A 19085-nucleotide genomic window follows, 5' to 3' on the forward strand; every position below is an offset into this window, starting at 1 on the left:
TATTTGAGGGTCAAGAAGGCCAGTGATGCTGGACTATACTGTTGTATATGAAAGGTTTGGGTCTGAGGTAGCTCTTGCACCATGGTGTCCGGGTCCATGAGGTCCCTTCATCAGGGGGCGTCACAACCACACTCTCACTTATGGTCATAGCCATCTCTCTCCAGAAAGAGCACCATGCCTGCTTAGTGGGAGTCCAGCCTCTGAACGTAAGTAGCCTGTTCCTCCTGCTTTGTATCTCCATTTGGAGGACAAGTCAGGCTCTCTGAAGCTGCCAGCTCTTTTTTTTGATCCGTGGCCCCACTCTTACTGCCCAAGGTGATTGCTCACTCTCATGCTGCCAGTTCCTGATGAGAACGCGACACCTCACCACGTGCGATGCAACAGTGTGATCAGAATTTCAGAGGTGTAAATGAAGGCCAAGTGTGCCCAGTTCGATTCCCCTGTGTGCTGTTTTAAAATTGTAAGAAGTCTTACAACACCAGGTTAAAGACCAACACGTTTGTTTCAAACACTAGCTTTCGGAGCTACCTCTTCATTCACCTGAGGAAGGAGCAGTGCTCCGAAAGCTAGTGTTTGAAGCAAACCTGTTGGACTTTAACCTGGTGTTGTAAGACTTCTTACTGTGCTCACCCCAGTCCAACGCCGGCATCTCCACATCATGTTTTAAAATGACCATTAATCTATTTAAAGCGTTTTCCAATTTGCGTGGATCTGCTCAGAAATCTACCAGAATCATAGCGACTGACAATTATATTCCTGGACATATCCCCTGCAACAACATCTAGCACCTTCAAATGACATTCAAAGGAACAAAAATTCAGAAAGGAATATCAAATGAAGCACCCATGTCTTATTTCCTGATTAATAAATAATGTAAACATCTTTTCTAAAATTATCCATCAACGTCATATGATCTTGAGAACAACTAAGAGTAATCTTACCATATGGGGGTTCAACATGCTCATATTAAATTTCTTATTATTCTATTTTAAAGGAGATGCAAACCTGATTCGTTAATAAGGTTCAATGTTCCATTAAGAGGGGAGAGCGGAATTGAATATTGGTGCAGTGAATATTTGTCCAATAACATTGCTGATAGACATTTCCAGGCTAATTCTGAAGGAGACTGGGTTTCTGCAATTTCATGCATTATTGCTACTGATTATGAAAACTAGGAAATTTAGTAAGTTTCATTTATTTCAGTTCACTAAAATAAACTGGTTAGTCATAAAATACCATTTATTACTCAAGCAACTATTGTTCTGCTTCATTTTTCTAACAGTCTCTGCTGATTCACTTCTGTCTCTATGATATTGCACACATAGACCTATTTCCCCATGATCAGTTTAAAATCACTTTGGGAAAGAGTACAGACTGGTATGGAGGACGACAAAATAGCTCAGCAAATATTTGTTGGTAATCATGACTAGGCAACATGAATCTGTGTATGTGTGTGTGTATCTGTGTATGTGTGTGGAGAAGAGCTAGCTTGAATTCAAGGTAAAGAGGTAGAGGGGGAAAAAGAGAGAGAGAGAATTTGCAATTTTACAGAACCTCTCAAAACGCCCAAAATACTTAGAATGAATAAGCTCTTTTGCATTGTAGTGACTATGTAGAGAAATATGTCATAGTGAATTTGAGAGGGTGGGTGAAGATGGTGTTGGGGGTGGTGGTGGGCAAGAGGAAAATGAATACTCGTGCAATATGGTGATAATCATACGGCAACGAGTCCAATAACTTAGTCCTGTTACCAATCGAGAGTTTGTCGCCTTGTATGCATAATATACTCACCCAGAGTCCGTTCCGTGGAGCAGGATGAAACGTGCTCGTGTTTTGTCTTACAAAAGGTACAGAGAGAGCTCTGCGATCAGCAGCCTGAAGGAAGGAGATGGCTCAGTAAAGTCATCACAGTCTGCGGATCAGCAACTCTGTCTATGACGTGAAGCACGGCCTCCCAGTCCTCTCTCATGGAAGTCTTAGAGGACAGCAAGTGAAAGAACCTAGATATAAGGCTAACTCTGGATGAGTTGACTAAATCCCTCGAGTCTTTCGGGAAGAGTAAAACTCCCAGAAGCGATGGCTTAGTAGCTGAGTTATATTCGGCTCTGTGGGACAGGATTTCCCCTGACCTGCTGGAGGTATATGAGAGTATGCTTCTGGCCGAGAGCATGTCAGAATCCATGAGGAAAGCCATCATCATCCTCGTCTACAAATGGAAGGGGGAAAGGGAAAAAATTAGAAATTGGAGGCCATTACAATGTTTAATGCGGACTAAGAAATTCTGGCCAAGGTCATCGCCAATCGGGTCAGGTCTGCTCTGCAGTCAGTGATCCATCTTGACCAGATCTGCTCTGTACCCAGCAGGAAGATCTCTGATTGTCTTGCGCTACCCAGCTATACAATTGCCTCTGTGCGAGTCAGGGGTGCACATACCTGCCTCATTAGCCTGGACCAGGAAAAGGCCTTTGACAGAATATTGCACACCTACATGAGGGATATGCTCTCCAAAGTGGGGTTTGGGGAGGGAGTCTGCAGTTGGATCAAACTGCTCTACATAAATGTCAGTAGAGCAGTTTAAATCAAGGGGTGGGAATTGGAAAACTTTCCAATTAAATCTCGCATCAGGCAGAGCTGCCCTCTCTCTCCCGTCCTGTTCATGTGTTGTGAAGAAACCTTTGCTGTTTCCACCAGCAAGTACAGCATAAGAGGAGTGACAATCCCAGACAGTGGAGGCAATCAAGTCAAAGCTTGCCTGTACATGAACAACGTCACAGTGTTCTGCTTAGATGCAATGTCCATAAAAGCCATAGAATTCCTACAGTGCAGAAAGAAGCCATTCAGTCCATTGACTCTGTACCAATCCTCCAAAAGAGCACCCTACCGAGGCCAACTCCCCCGCCCTATCCCCTAACCCCACCTATCCTGCACATCTTTGCACATCTGGGGAGAAAATTTGCTAATGCTCTTCAGGAGGGTTTAAACTAATTCAGCAGGGGGATGGGAACCTGAATTGTAGCTCCAATGTACAGGAGGTTGAGAGTAGTGAGGTCATGAGTAAGGTTTCAAGGTCGCAGGAGTGTACCGGCAGGCAGGAAGGTGGTTTGAAGTGTGTCTACTTCAAAGCCAGGAGCATCCGGAATAAGGTGGGTGAACTTGCAGCATGGGTTGGTATCTGGGACTTCGATGTTGTGGCCATTTCGGAGATATGGATAGAGCAGGGACAGGAATGGTTGTTGCAGGTTTCAGGGTTTAGATGTTTCAGTAAGCTCAGGGAAGGTGGTAAAAGAGGGGGAGGTGTGGCATTGTTAGTCAAGGACAGTATTACGGTGACAAAGAACGTTTGATGAGGACTCGTCTACTGAGGTAGTATGGGCTGAGGTTAGAAACAGGAAAGGAGAGGTCACCCTGTTGGGAGTTTTCTTTAGGCCTCCGAAAAGTTCCAGAGATGTAGAGGAAAGGATTGCAGAGATGATTCTGGATAGGAGCGAAAGTAACAGGGTAGTTGTTATGGGTGACTTTAACTTTCCAAATATTGACTGGAAACGCTATAGTTCGAGTACTTTAGATGGGTCGGTTTTTGTCCAATGTGTGCAGGAGGGTTCCCTGACACAGTCTGTAGGTAGGCCAACAAGAGGCGAGGCCACATTGGATTTGGTACTGGGTAATGAACCAGGTCAGGTGTTAGATTTGGAGGTAGGTGAGCATTTGGTGATAGTGACCACAATTTGGTTACGTTTACTTTCGCGATGGAAAGGGATAGGTATATACCGCAGGGCAAGAGTTATAGCTGGGGGAAAGGCAATTTTGATGCGATTAGGCAAGACTTAGGATGCATAGGATGGGGAAGGAAACTGCAGGAGATGGGCCCAATTGAAATGTGGAGCTTGTTCAAGGACAGCTATTGCGTGTCTTTGGTAAGTATGTACCTGTCAGGCAGGGAGGAAGTGGTCGAGCGAGGGAACCGTGGTTTACTAAAGTAGTTGAATCACTTGCCAAGAGGAAGAAGGAGGCTTATGTAAAGATGAGACGTGAAGGTTCAGTTAGGGCACTTGAAAGTTACAAGTTAGCCAGGAAGGACCTAAAGAGAGAGCCAAGAAGAGCCAGGAGGGGACATGAGAAGTCCGAAGTCCTTGGCAGGTAGGATCAAGGAAAACCCTAAAGCTTTCTATAGGTATGTCAGGAATAAAAGAATGACTAGGTTAAGAGTAGGGCCAGTCAAGGACAGTAGTGGGAAGTTGTGCGTGGAGTCCGAGGAGATAGGAGAGGCGCTAAATGAATATTTTTCGTCAGTATTCACACAGGAAAAAGACAATGTTGTCGAGGAGAATAATGAGATACAGGCTACTAGACTAGACAGGATTGAGGTTCATAAGTAGGAGGTGTTATCTATTTTCACACTGTCCAGAATTGCTAAGTCCCCTGGGCCGGATGGGATTTATCCTAGGATTCTATGGGAAGCTAGGGAGGAGATTGCAGAGCCTTTGGCTTTGATCTTTATGTCGTCATTGTCTACAGGAATAGTGCCAGAAGACTGGAGGATAGCAAATGTTGCCCCCTTGTTCAAGAAGGGGAGTAGAGACAACCCCAGTAACTATAGACCAGTGAGCCTTACTTCTGTTGTGGGCAAAGTCTTGGAAAGGATTATAAGAGATAGGATTTATAATCATCTAGAAAGGAATAATTTGATTAGGGATAGTCAACACAGTTTTGTGAAGGGTAGGTCGTGCCTCACAAACCTTATTGAGTTCTTTGAGAAGGTGACCAAACAGGTGGATGAGGGTAAAGCAGTTGATATGGTGTCTCTGGATTTCAGTAAAGCGTTTGATAAGGTTCCCCACGGTAGGCTATTGCAGAAAATACGGAGGCATGGGAATCAGGGTGATTTAGCGGGTTGGATCAGAAATTGGCTAGTTGTAAGAAGACAGAGTGATGGTTGATGGGAAATGTTCAGCCTGGAGTTCAGTTACTAGTGGTGTACCACAAGGATCTGTTTTGGGGCCACTGCTGTTTGTTACTTTTATAAGTGACCTGGAGGAGGGTGTGGAAGGATGGGTGAGTAAATGTGCGGATGACACTAAAGTCGGTGGAGTTGTGGACAGTGGGGAAGGATGTTGCAGGTTACAGGGGGACATAGATAAGCTGCATAGCTGGGCTGAGACTTGGCAAATGGAGTTTAATGCAGAAAAGTGTGAGGTGATTCATTTTGGAAGGAGTAACAGGAATACAGAGTACTGGGCTAATGGTAAGATTCTTGGTAGTGTGGATGAGCAGAGAGATCTCGGTGTCCATGTACATAGATCCCTGAAAGTTGCCACCCAGGTTGAGAGGATTGTTAAGAAGGCGTACGGTGTGTTAGCTTTTATTGGTAGAGGGGTTGAGTTTCGGAGCCATGAGGTCATGTTGCAGCTGTACAAAACTCTGTGCGGCCGCATTTGGAGTATTGTGTGCAATTCTAGTCGCCGCATTATAGGAAGGATGTGGGAGCATTGGAAAGGGTGCAGAGGAGATTTACCAGGATGTTGCCTGGTATGGAGGGAAGATCTTATGAGGAAAGGCTGAGGGACTTGAGGCTGTTTTCGTTAGAGAGAAGACGGTTAAGAGGTGACTTAATTGAGGCATACAAGATGATCAGAGGATTGGATAGGGTGGACAGTGAGAGCCTTTTTCCTCGGATGGTGATGGCTAGCATGAGGGGACAGAGGTTTAAATTGAGGGGAGATAGATATAGGACAGATGTCAGAGGTAAGTTCTTTACTCAGAGAGTAGTAAGGGTGTGGAATGCCCTGCCTGCAACAGTAGTGGACTCACCAACATTAAGGGCATTTAAATTGTCATTGGATAAACATATGGATGATAATGGAATAGTGTAGATGGGCTTTAGAGTGGTTTCACAGGTCAGCGCAACATAGATGGCTGAAGGGCCTGTACTGCGCTGTAATGTTCTATGTTCTATTCTATGCTTCTCTGTTCTATACTCTTTGGACTGTAGGAGGAAACCGGAGCATCCGGAGGGAACCCACGCAAACACGGGGAGAAAGTGCAAACTTCACACAGACAGTCACCCAAGGCTGGAATCAAACTTGGGTCCCTGGAGCTGTGAGGCAGCAATGCTGTTGATGCACAGGTTGATCAACATCTGCAATCAGTTCAACTGGGGTGCCAAGGTAAATCATGGCAAGAGCGAGGCCATGTTCTTTGGGAACTGGGCTGACTGATCCCTTGACCCCTTGTCCCCTTCACCGTCAGGTCATAGGGCCTGAAGGTTCTGGGGAGATGGTTCAAAGGGACCAGGGCAGGTGTTGGACACTGGAAGGAGAGAGTAGTTATAATGAACCAAAAAATGGGTATGTGGGAGCAACACTCGCTCTCCATTGCAGGTAAGAACCTGGTCATCAGGTGTGAGGCACTTTTGGTGTTGCTGTACGTGACGCTGGTCTGACCCACTCCTGCGCTGTGGCAATCAGCCGAGCTGTTTCCCACTTCATCCAGGGGTCCAAAATGGATCGCGTTCGTAGGGACGTGATGTACAAACCTCTCTGGGAGGCATGGTAGCACATTGGGTAGCTCTGCTGCTTAACAGCTCCAGGGTCCCAAGTTCAATTCCCGGCTTGGGTCACGGTCTGTGTGGAGTCTGCACGTTCTCCCTGTGTCTGCGTGGGTTTCCTCTGGGTGCTCCGGTTTCTTCCCACAAGTCCCGAAAGACGTGCTGTTAGGTGAATTGGACATTCTGAATTCTCCCTCTGTGTACCCGAACAGGCGCTGGAATGTGGCGTCTAGGGGCTTTTCACAGTAACTTCATTGCAGTGTTAATGTAAGCCTACTTGTGACAATATAGATTATTATTATTATTCGATAAAGGGGGGAAAAACTTGTCCAACATCGCCCTAATCCTGATGGCCACCTTTCTGTGTGGCTGCATCAAGCTGTGCATAGATCCTCAGTATACAAGTAGCACGTGTCGCAACATGCTGAGGTTCTACCTTTCCCGGTATTGGGAAAGGTGGGTCTGGCCACACTGCCGCAGAACGCTCCAAGTCGTTGGACCGTGCCATACCACCTGTCCCTCATGGAAATATTTTGCAGAGAAACACCTTTGACCACAGATTCACCAGGCAGTGGTCTGTAAATTACATCCTAGAGGCCTTTCAGGAAAAAGGAGATGGTGAATCCTGTTGTATTATTCCCTGAGCTGACTGTAAAAGTCATTGGGTAGAGTGCCTCATCTCCAGTACTTTCAAACAAGCACCAAGACCTATCTTGGCTGGTGGTGAGAAAGGCCCTCCCCATCAAATCCTTCTCACCCAACCGCACGTTGCCCTGGAGGTGACTGTGGCGGGAAAAAGACCAATTTTGACCTCATGTGCTATGTGCCTTTGCAAATACAGTCTGGAGAAAGGTGAGGTGAAGCAGCTCCGTGGCACAGGACTCCGTGCTCTACGGCCTGTTCTCAGGGACGCACACTGAGACAAACATCAGCTGTTGCTGGATGATCATCAACTCGTTGAAAGATGCTCTTATGTCTGCCCGAAGCTTGTTGATCATCCAGTGTAAAGAGCTGTCCCCGACCGAGTGTTGCAGACTGGCACATTCTGAAGCCGAAAGCTATGTGCTGAGGATGCACTATAGCTTGGGGCAGCCACGGCAGAGGCCCATTGGGGAAAGGTCACTGTCTAAGACCTTTCAGCCATAGTGAACTGAGGGGAATGCAATTGTATCAAATCCCCCTCGAGTCGCATGACTCACATTGAGTGTATACAGTGAATATTACATGATCGCAATTACATTGAAACACCTCAGAGTGCAACCTGACCTGTGGAGACAACTTAAATACCATTGCACCATTTGTAATAACCATTTTGAAATGTCTGTAATGTTTCTTTGGCTGTATTGAAGCACTTCAGAATGAAACATGATGTATGTGGAGTACGTGAATATTATTGCAATTTGGGTGATGGCCATTTTGAAATGTTTGCAATGTTCTTTCAGATATTTGATATATTTTTGCAAAAAAACTATACTGAGTGTGCCCTTGAGTAAAATGCCAGGTTAATAGATGTCAGTAGGTTTTTTCTACCCCTGAAAAGGTACATAAATGGATGTGCCTCGGACCTGCATTAGAATACCTTCATTTCATGAAGCTGCTGGGGGAAATAGGCTTCAAACGAGGATGATTTTACAGTGGTGTCCTAAGGGCCAGAACATTCTGGAAATGGGTAACAAAGAGTCAATGCTCTGTCGCCTGTGCGCTGAAACTGGGAGCAGTTTAGAGGGAAAACTTTCTGGCCTCAGATGAATCGCAGAGGTATTTACTCTCCCATGAACAAACTGATGAATTCACTGGACTGGCTATCTGTCACTTTCATGGCCATTATCGGTCCCAATTTTAAAACTGCTTTTGTAATAGGGAGTGCCAATACATGTCCAAAGAGATCTCAGTTTTCTGCCGAGAAGAGGGTTTTTCTGCTATGCGCAATTAAACATGGAAAGATTTCCCTACACTAGGGCTGGTTTAGCACAGTGGGCTAAACAGCTGGCTTGTAATGCACAACAAGGCCAGCAGCGCGGGTTCAATTCCCGTACCTGCCTCCCCGAACAGGCGCCGGAATGTGGCGACAAGGGGTTTTTCACAGTAACTTCGTTGAAGCCTACTTGTGACAATAAGCGAATATTATTATTATTACATTTTCATTGTGCTCTTTGGAAATGCACTTGTAGCTTATTTGAAAGATAATCAAACTTATTTTTGGAAAATGATAAATTAGTGGCTGGAATGGTGGCAAATGTCACCCTCCATTTGACCTTCTCAATCTTTCATGAGTAAATTATGAAGAATACCTTCAGGTTAATTTCTGACAAGCCTGCGGCCTACTGCATTATTTGCAGAGTGAAGACACATATGCAGGACTGTTTTTGAGTGGCTTTTTTGATGTTGATGCTCGGGCGAAATTCTCCGACCCCCCGCCGGGTCAGAGAATCGCCGGGGGCTGTCGTGAATCCCGCCCCCGCCGGTTGCAGAAGTCTCCGGCACCGGAGATTCGGCGGGGGTGGGAATCGCGCCGCGCCGGTTGGCGGGCCCCCCTGCTCGATTCTCCGGCCCGGATGGGCCGAAGTCCCGCCGCTAAATTGCCTGTCCCGCCGGCGTAAGTTAAACCACCTACCTTACCGGCGGGACAAGATGGCGCGGGCGGGCTCCGGGGTCCTGGGGGGGGCGCGGGGCGATCTGGCCCCGGGGGGTGCCCCCACGGTGGCCTGGCCCGCGATCGGGGCCCACCGATCCGCGGGCGGGCCTGTGCTGTGGGGGCACTCTTTCCCTTCCGCCTCCGCCATGGTCTCCACCATGGCGGAGGTGGAAGAGACTCCCTCCACTGCGCATGCGTGGGAAGCTGTCAGCGACTGCTGACACTCCCGCGCATGCGCCGCCCGGAGATGTAATTTCCACACCAGCTGGCGGGGCACCAAAGGCCTTTTCCGCCAGCTGGCGGGGCGGACATTCGTCCGGCGCGTGCCAAGCCCCTCAAGGGGCGGCGCGATGCCCGTCTGATTTGCGCCGTTTTGGGCGCCAGTCGGCGGACATCGCGCCGTTTCCGGAGAATTTCGCCTCGATTTCCAGACTTCTCCGTTTCTGTTCAAGAATGTTTTTTTAAACTGCCATCAAATTACGACTCCCATTTTGATTTACATTGTAAGCGGTGAACATAGAACTGTACAGCACAGTACACGAAGTTGTGCCGAACCAGTCTGAAACTAAGGTCAAATAAATTTCAGACAGCAATGCAAATGGATAGTTCTTTTGATAAACACAAAGCACTCTGGTATTCCTGGTTCAATTTATAGCATCAAACTAACTTTTCAACTGGTGTATATCCATCTGATTCATTCACAGTTGGATATTATCCTCAAATGGCCTTGAATATGTTGGTGTAAAACAACTTTATCAAGCATTAAAGTGTTTTATCACACTTGCAGAATAGGCCTATTCATTCATTTATAAATATTTTGAATTAAACCAGGAAATAAACTAATGAGGTGGAATAAAGTTATTTCAGCCAGGGTACACTTAGTGCCTTGGGCACACAGGTATTTTAGCTTTGGGGAAATGGATGACAGTTAGAAGTTTGAAGCTGTTCGTTGTGACTGAGGAAGGCAACTGTCGTTGATGAAAAGCAAGTTTACAGAAGGAATCCACACGTCTTGGTAACACAATCCTCTGCTTGTTGCTGAATGTTTGTGGAGGGGACGTGAATGTCTATATCAAGACCTGGAACAGCACTCAGCATCCACAGCCCAATATTATACGGAAATTCCAGACTTAAACTCAAATCAGGGGTGTCCAATCCAAATCGAAACAAACCTTCACAACCTCAGACTCCACGCTGAGTTTAGCAAGCCTAGTCAATGATCCAAAAGCGTAGCTCACAAACCCGGACTCAGCATAGACCAAACAGACACACTGATTGTCCAGTTTCTGTCTGAATGCAAATCTTCATGTGGTGTTTTTGTGCGTGTGCTTTCTGAGAGAACTCTCCACTGGGGTTGACTGCTTTCCAGGAAACAAAGATTAATCCTCCGGACAAAGTTTCATGCAACTGAGGAGAAGCCTTATAGAGACAGAAAAACATACATGTGTTTGTGATTTTCTTCAGAGAGCATTCATTTATAAGTTACAAAAATATTGGCGATGAGGTTACAGGGGGGAATCTTCCATTGGGCTGGGCATGATGGTGAGAGGTGGGATCTTTCATGGTGAAAAACCTCAGGGATTGCCTTCCAGCCTGAATTCATCTAAATCTCTATCCATCTTTTAGTACCCAGCCTAAGTATAGTCAATCTTGGCAAAGAGTGCCTAACAGAAAGGCTTCTGGGAAGTCTTCCCCTCCTTTGAGACTTTACCGTCAAGTCCAATAAAATCTCCTAAACTGGAGAATGCAAAGATCAAGAGAAATGGAGGACATCCAAAATAAAAATAGAAAATACTGGAAATGCACATGTGTCAGCATTTTAAAGAGAAAGAAAACCAATTATTTAATGTGACCCTTCATCGTGCTGTGTTTCCAGTATTTTCTATTATAGTTTTCAAAATATGAACAATAAGATAAAGAACAATTGTCCGGTTCGGACAATGTTCAAACAATTACGAGTTAGGTATAGGTGAGATGGGACATTTTATCTATCCTCGATCACCTATCCAGAACAATTATCTACATCTTGGCATTCAATTGTTACTTCAATTAATCCAAGCTTTTTTTATGGCATCCTTTCAAACTATTTTTTGGTTGTTTTGTTGAAGCAAAATCTCCTGGCAATTTCCAAATTTGCTTTTCACCAGTTTGAACCTGTGCTCCCACCTTACCATCATGGTTGAACTGTGATCCGCAGACCTTTGTTTTTTGATTCCTGTCTCTCTCTAGTCTGAGGAGCATGGTGGCACAGTAGTTAGCACTGCAGCCTCACAGTGCCAGGGATCAATTTCAGCCTTGGCCGATTGTGTGTGCAGTCTGCATGTTTTCCCTGTGTCTACATGGGTTTCCTCCGTGTGCCCCTGTTTCCTCCCACAGTTAAAGATGTGCAGGTTAGGTGGATTGGCCATGCTAAATTGCCCCATAACTTTCAAAGGTTAGATGGGGTTACTGGGGTAGGACCTAGGACAGGGAGTGGACCTAGGTAGGGTGCTCTTTCAGAGGGTCAGTGTAGTCTCGCTGGGCCGAATGGCCTCCTTCTGCACTGTAGGGTTCTAGAGGTCGCTCTAGTCACCGTGTTTCAAGGTTAAAGAGCATAGGTTTCTGGAGCAATATTGGAAGAAAAACAGAAAATGCTGCAAATACTCATCAGGCCTGGCAGTATCTCTGGAGAGAGAGCAACAGATCATCGACCAGAACAGCTCAACTCTGATTCTTATTTCTGACATCCGCAGTATTTAGCTTTAATTCTAGTAACTGGTCACGCATGACTCACTTCTGTACTTCCTTCAACACTTTAATGTCTCCCAAGTGTTTCAATATCCCTAACCAGACATTAATACTCCAAACATCAATAGCAAAAAAAAATTGGTATATCATTTGTGTCCGTTTTAAGCAGAAAAGCCGTAATATATCCTTTTAATTGTGTTTGGCAGATAGAAAGCTGTCCTCACGCCAGTTACAATACAATGGAATTCCAGCTACCAGGTAGACTGCAGACACTGGACTTCCTTTTTTCTGGAACCTTACGTCTGATCGGACTTTTCACTGCTGTCATCACTGCAAGCATTTCCCATCGTGAAGGAAAACAAACTGAAGTACCAAAATAAATGCAACTTCCCCACACAACTATTTATTGATGTCTGCGCCTCCCAACGCCAAACCTCCCTTAAAAATAAAACCATGGGGAAACAGGAAATTCCATTTTCCCATTTTCATTCCCTGCCCAGTTTGCATGCTTTAGCTTCTGCACTATGTCACTAAACCAGTTGGATTAGTGGGTGGGAGGTTGGGGAGGTGATGGTGGTGGTGGTGGTGGTGGTGGGCGGTTGGTGGCATGAGTGTGCAGCGTGATAGTGACCAGTTCTGAAATCTCTACCAACATTCCAGATTTACACAATGACAGCGCACACGGACTTCCTCTTTCTTCTGTATGGTGGTTCCTCATTCTAGTTAATGACCCTTCCAGATGACTTCAGTGAGATTAGAGCATTATCACATGAGAAATCCTGGCATTCGAGAGAAGGGAAGGCCATGCACTGGGATTAGGAATAAACAGTTGATCATTGGGGTGGGGGGCAGGGGGAGGCTTTCTATACGGGTGGAAGATCAGTCATTTGGGCTTAGGTGGGCAGCTATATTAGGTTACCATGACAGTGGGGAAAATCGACCATTGAGGTTTGTGGTAGGTAGGTGGCGGTGGTGGGGATAAAGTGGGACATCCCGACTGCAAAGAAGATGAACCATCTGTTGGGCAGTGATGGTGGTTGTCAGGGGGAGGCAGATTGCCTCACAACTTGAGAGTACGATTGAGGGGCAATTGAGAAATTATCTTTACACTGCTTTGTTCCAAATTTCAGTTTCTTCCTAATGGGCCTGGAGCTCTGGATACAGCTCACACCAGCGCTGCTTTGTCCGGTTGTGGACTCTCCTAAGAATCTCTCTCCAGCAGATTTCATTGTGAGAACCTGGCTGTTTCATCTCTGGCCCTCTTTTCCTTACTACAAAATAATACATCTTCAGTTCTTCACACAGTCCTGTTCCTTGCTTGCTGGCAGCCACAAAATATCAAACATACACAATGTCACAATATTTCTCACTGGTTCCTCTGCATTGCACTATCAAACATCCAAGTTATCTCCTTCTCCATTCTCATCAAAAGCAATTGCTTCCTGGTTTCCAGAGAGTGGTGACACAAAGAGATGACTGTAGGTTTATTCCAGTTTTGTCATGTGTCAGCCAAGTTGACTGGCCTCATTTGATCGGTATTCCTCGCTGACGAGCCTGGCCTGGCTTCCCCCTCAATGTCTAGTAGCTGTTACTGTTGTCAGATGCATCTACCCCAGTCACAGACTGCTGACCACTTCCTGATCCGTACTTCACATTGTGCCGGCCGTTGAACAGCTTGACCACGGAGCCGCAGGTGACATACTGCCGATCGGTAGTGGGGGACAAGTCGAGCAGCACACAGAGGGTGAGCAGAGGGCGAGCAGCAGAGCGGAGCTCCAAGCTGGGGTCATGACCGTTAGCATTGCATGTCCAACTGCCACCCATCAGCCATTGTCGTCCCCCCCGTCCCCGTGCAGCGACCAGCACACAGTCAAGCATTGAACCGTCCTGTCACTTCAAACGCCACAGTCGAACGGGGTCTAACCGTGGCTGGCATTCTTAAAAGCCGGTTGCGGCCGTTGGGAACTTCTTCCCATGTTCGGGACGCCGCAACTGATTGTCCCGGGACCCTCCAGACACCTGGTGCATCCCACCCATGGGTCGCGACCCTGAGTTTGAAAAACCCTGTTCTAATTGACCACCTTTCAAATAACTGTCAATCCAACGACAGTTTGAAGATAACACATCAAAATGCTGGAACATTCTAACATACACATTAAGCACAAGGGCTTAGGATGTTGATTGTAGGGGGATGCAGTGATGTTAATGCCATTGAATGTCAAGGGAAGATGGTTAGATTTTTGTTGGAGAAGGTCATTGACTGGCACTCGTGTGACATAAATGCTACTTGTCACCCATGAGCCCGAGCCTGGATATTCGCCAGGTCTTGCTGCATTTATACACCAACTACTTCAAATATCTGATGAGCCGCAAATGGTGCTGAACATTATGCAGTCATCAGCGAACATCCCCACTTCTGATCTTATGATGGAAGGAAGGTCATTGATGAAGCAGCTGAGAATGCTTGGGCCTAGGACACTACCCTGAGGAGCTCCCTCAGAGATGTCCAGGACTGAGATGATTGATCTCCAACCATCACAACCATCTTTCTTTGTGCCAAGTATGTCTCCAAAGAGCGGAGGGTTTCCACCCTGTTTCCTATTGACTTTGGTTTTGCTCAGGCTCCTTGATGACGCACTCAGTCAATTAGCCTTGATGTTAAGCGAAGTTATTTGCACCTCACCTCTTGAGCTCAGCTCTTTTGCCCATGTTTGGACCAGGACTGTAATCAGGCCAGGAGCTGAGTGACCCTGGCAGAACACAAACTGAGTGTCAGTGAACAGGTTATTGCTGATTAAGTGCTGCTTAATGGCACGGTTGATGACTCTTTCCATCACTTTGATAATGATTGAGTGTAGACTGATGGGGCAGTAATTGGCCAGGTTGGATTTGTCCTACGTTTTGTGGTCAGGACATACTTTAGCAATTTTCTACATTGCTGGGTGGATGTCATTAAATAAGACACTCAGGCAATTAACACTCCCTACTAGAATCCAAAAGGTCATTCATCGGGAGGTCCTGTATACTGTGAAGTGGGTAGGTGATATATTATGCAGATGGGCTAATGTATGGCAGGTCCCAGAAAGGAACTTTACTTACTCACAAACGCAGATGGCGTGATTCAGTGGTTCAGAGGCTAAATACACCCACCAACAGAGAATTGGAACATTATCAGGCTGCCACGAGGAGTGCTGGGGAGACGCGATTCCATCCATGCCAGCATGCTGCCCACATGCATCCCACCCAAATCCCAGTTCCCTAGGCTTGTGATTCACTGGGATCGGGAATCCCATTGTGAGCTTGACAAGCTGGAGCAAGTTTTAATGACTCCACTCTTGACAAGGTGCCACACAAAGGATTGCTGCATAAGAGAATGATGCATGGCGTTAAGGTTAAAGTAGTAGCATGGATAGAGGATTGGTTCATTAATAGAAAGCAAAGAGTGGGGATTAATGGGTGTTTCTCTGGTTCGCAATCAGTAGCTAGTGGTGTCCCTCAGGGATCAGTGTTGGGCCCACAACTGTTCACAATTCACAGAGATGATTTGGAGTTGGGGACCAAGGGCAATGTGTCCAAGTTTTCAGACGACACTTAAGATGAGTGGGAAAGCAAAAAGTGCAGAGGATACTGGAAGTCTGCAGAGGGATTTGGACAGTTTAAATGAATGGGCTAGGGTCTGGCAGATGGGATACAATTTGACAAATGTGAGGTTATCCATTTTGGTAGGAATAACAGCAAAAGGGATTATTATTTAAATGATAAAATATTAAAACATGTTGCTGTGCAGAGGGACCTGAGTGTGCTCGTGCATGAGTCGCAAAACATTGGTTTACAGGTGCAACAGGAGATTAAGAAGGCAAATGGAGTTTTGTCCTTCATTGCTGGAGGGATAGAGTTTAAGGCTAGGGAGGTTATGCTGCAACTGTATAAGGTGTTAGTGAGGCCACATCTGGAGTACTGTGTTCAGTTTTGGTCTCCTTACCTGAGAAAGGAAGTACTGGCGCTGGAGGGCGTGCAGAGGAGATTCAATAGGTTAATCCCAGAGTTGAGGGGTTGGATTATGAGGAGAGGTTGAGTAGACTGGGACTGTACTCGTTGGAATTTAGAAGGATGCGGGGATCTTAGAGAAACATGTAAAATTATGAAGGGAATAGATAGGATAGATGCGGGCAGGTTGTTTCCACTGGGTGAAAGCAGAACTAGGGGGCATAGCCTCAAAATAAGGGGAAGTAGATTTAGGGCTGAGTTTAGGAGGAACTTCTTCATCCAAAGGAATGAATCTATGGAATTCCTTGCCCAGTGAAGCAGTTGAGGCTCCTTCAATAAATGTTTTCAAGATAAAGATAGATAGTTTTTTGAAGAATAAAGGAATAAAGGGTTATGGTGTTCGGGCGGCAAGTGGAGCTGAGTCCATAAAAGATCAGGCATTATCTCATTGAATGACGGAGCAGGCTCGAGGGGCCAGGTGGCCTACTCCTGCTCCTAGTTCTTATGTTCTTATGTTCACTCACCCCAGATTCCCATTCCAGCCACGAAGATGGCTTCAAGAAGACCTGCGCCACGCTTCCTTGATGTGAATATCCACAGATTGTAGGACGCCGTTGAGGAGAGCAAGAACACCCTCTTCCCCAGGGTGGGGCGGAGATACCAGCCAATGGTAATGAATCAAGCCTGGGATGAGGTGGCAGATGCAGTGAGTTCTGGCAGCCTCTCCAAGTGGACTGGTACGCAATGCAGGACGAAGATGAACAACCTCCTTCAAGCACTCGGCGAAGTAACGACTTGTGTAACCCTGGCATCCCTCTCATCCTTGACCCCTGACATCTGCCCCCAAACCCTTATAACACTCCACCTACCCGCATGTCCCTCAGAACCCACCCTCCAGGTACCCGCAACACATACCCAGTTCTTTTTGGCCAGGCGCCTTGCTTCCATATGCTACTGGCTAGAACCCGCAAAACTAGCGTAAAGTGAGCCATAATTGCAGACTGGCAGAGGAGCACCAGAGCTCATCTCACAGTGAGCTGTCATCATCCTCTGTCCCGCAGACAAGACCCGCTGATACTGCCAAACCAGGCCCAACACATGGTGGGGTGGGGGGGGGGGGGGGGGGTGGTAGGTTGGAGAGGCTGTGTTCTTGGGAAGGGGTGGAAGTCTAAGGAGAAATTGGGCTGAGATGTTAAGGGGAAGATGGGGGGACAGCAGGGCTGTGGGACAGAAGGAACTGAGGATGTGGGGGTGGGGTGGGGGTGGGGGTGGGGGGGGGGGGGGAGAGCGATGGAATGGAACTGCCAGTCTTTTGACCTCCGAGTTGGCGAATCAGCTGAACACGTTCTCTCTGGTTCTGTGGCCTATGGAGCCAGCTCAGGGTCCTCGCCTGGTTCATCCTGGACATCGTCTTCATCCAATGAGGTCTGCCATTCTTCCCGCTCCCCCAGTATGTCAGCCCACTGCGGCACGATGTTATGCAGAATGCAGCAGGCCTCCACGATGCATGAGACCCTCTGGAGAGTCGACCAGAGCATTCCAGGCAGCGGAAGCGCATTTTTAGGAGCCCACCATACTGCTCGATGATGCTCGTGGCTGATTGAGCGTCGTTTTAACGCCTGACTGCCTCGGTCTGGGTCCTCCACACAGGCATCATCAGCTGTGACCTCAGTGGGTAGGCTACTAGTCAACCTCGCAGCCAAGACAGCGCCTCAAAGGTGCTGGGAACCTCGGAGTGCACCAGGATGTATGTGTATTGTATGCTGCCTGGGTATCGTGCGCAAACGTGCATGATGTACAGCTGATGTACACCTACTGCATGTTCAGGGAGTGGAAACACTTCCTGTTAATGAAGGACACCCCCTGACCTGCTGCTGCTCTGAGGATGACACGCGTGCCATCAATAACCCCCTGGATCAGGGACATGCCAGTGAGAGTAGCAAACCTGGGCATGCTGGTGGACCTGGTCAAGGTTAAAGTAGATGTAGATAGTTGCCCGGGCGCATAGGGCACTCGTAACAGTTTTGGATGAATCTGTGTGCGGATGATTGCGAAATCCCACACAGGTCCCCGCTCGTGCTTCGGAACAAGCCAGAGTCGAGAGGTTGAGGGCAGCCATCAACATGATAGCACTGGAGTAGGTGTCCTCCTCCTTGATCTTCCAGTGCCAGATCTGCCACAATCTGGCACAGGTGGCGGACAGTCTCCTTGGTGAGGTGGAGTCGACGCCGGCACATGTGGTCGGCAGCTTCTCGTGGGGCGAGCGGCAACAGTAGAAAAGTGGCCTGATGTGGCGCCGCCTGCATACCTCCTCCTTGGCCTGGTGGACGGCTGGCATTTGAGCATCGCCGGCTGGCTCCTGCTGTTCTGGGGCAGGATCCTGTCTTGCAGGGTCTTCCCTGGGCTGGCACTGGCGGTCTCGCCACCGTGTATCCGCAATGGCAGCAGTGGCCAGATAGATAACTAGCATGGTAGGCTGACTTCCAAATTCCATTGCTGTGCAGGGGGAGGGGACAGACAACGAGAGACTGTCAGAACGGCGATGTTTCCCTTGACCATCCAAACCTCCAAATTACATAATCATCCTGAGTTTGACGGTTCAGCTACCTTCACCGTTCCCCTCACCTCACCCCCCTCGGCCCCTTCTCGATCATAGACTTGACACTCTAGCCCTGCCCCATCGGTGATTTGCACCCGGCCCCCGCCCTTGATATGCAAAGACTTTATCCTCACCACCTGTCCCTGCCAAATGGGGTTCCGGTGGCTGCCACAACAGGTGTAAACAATGGGCTCTGTGGCCCCTGTCCTGGTTCTTCCAGTGGTATCCCCTGTCGGTGTCCTCATTGAGTGAGCCTTGTGCCTTCCCACCTGACAGTGGCAGCAGTTTGTGTGGCGGTGACATTCGTGCTGTGCAGTCATGCGGCTCGGTGCTTCAAGACTGGTGTGCAGGTACATCCTACAGATGGAGGCCGCTGAGGGATGTGTGCCAGTGCTGGGAGCCTGGCTGCAGAGGCCACAATTCTCCCAAATAATGGTGGTCTCGGCAGGAAATTGGGGTTTCAGGCACACCCCCCTACCCCCCCACTGCTCCGCCACCACCACCCTTGCCGGCATCAACCCCTTCTCTCCCACACAACTCTTTCCAAGCATTGCTGTCATTGGGGCCCTCCCAATAGGTCTCAACCCCTCCCC

This window comes from Scyliorhinus torazame, chromosome 12 (genome assembly GCF_047496885.1).
Source record: "Scyliorhinus torazame isolate Kashiwa2021f chromosome 12, sScyTor2.1, whole genome shotgun sequence".
Lineage (NCBI taxonomy): Eukaryota > Metazoa > Chordata > Chondrichthyes > Carcharhiniformes > Scyliorhinidae > Scyliorhinus > Scyliorhinus torazame.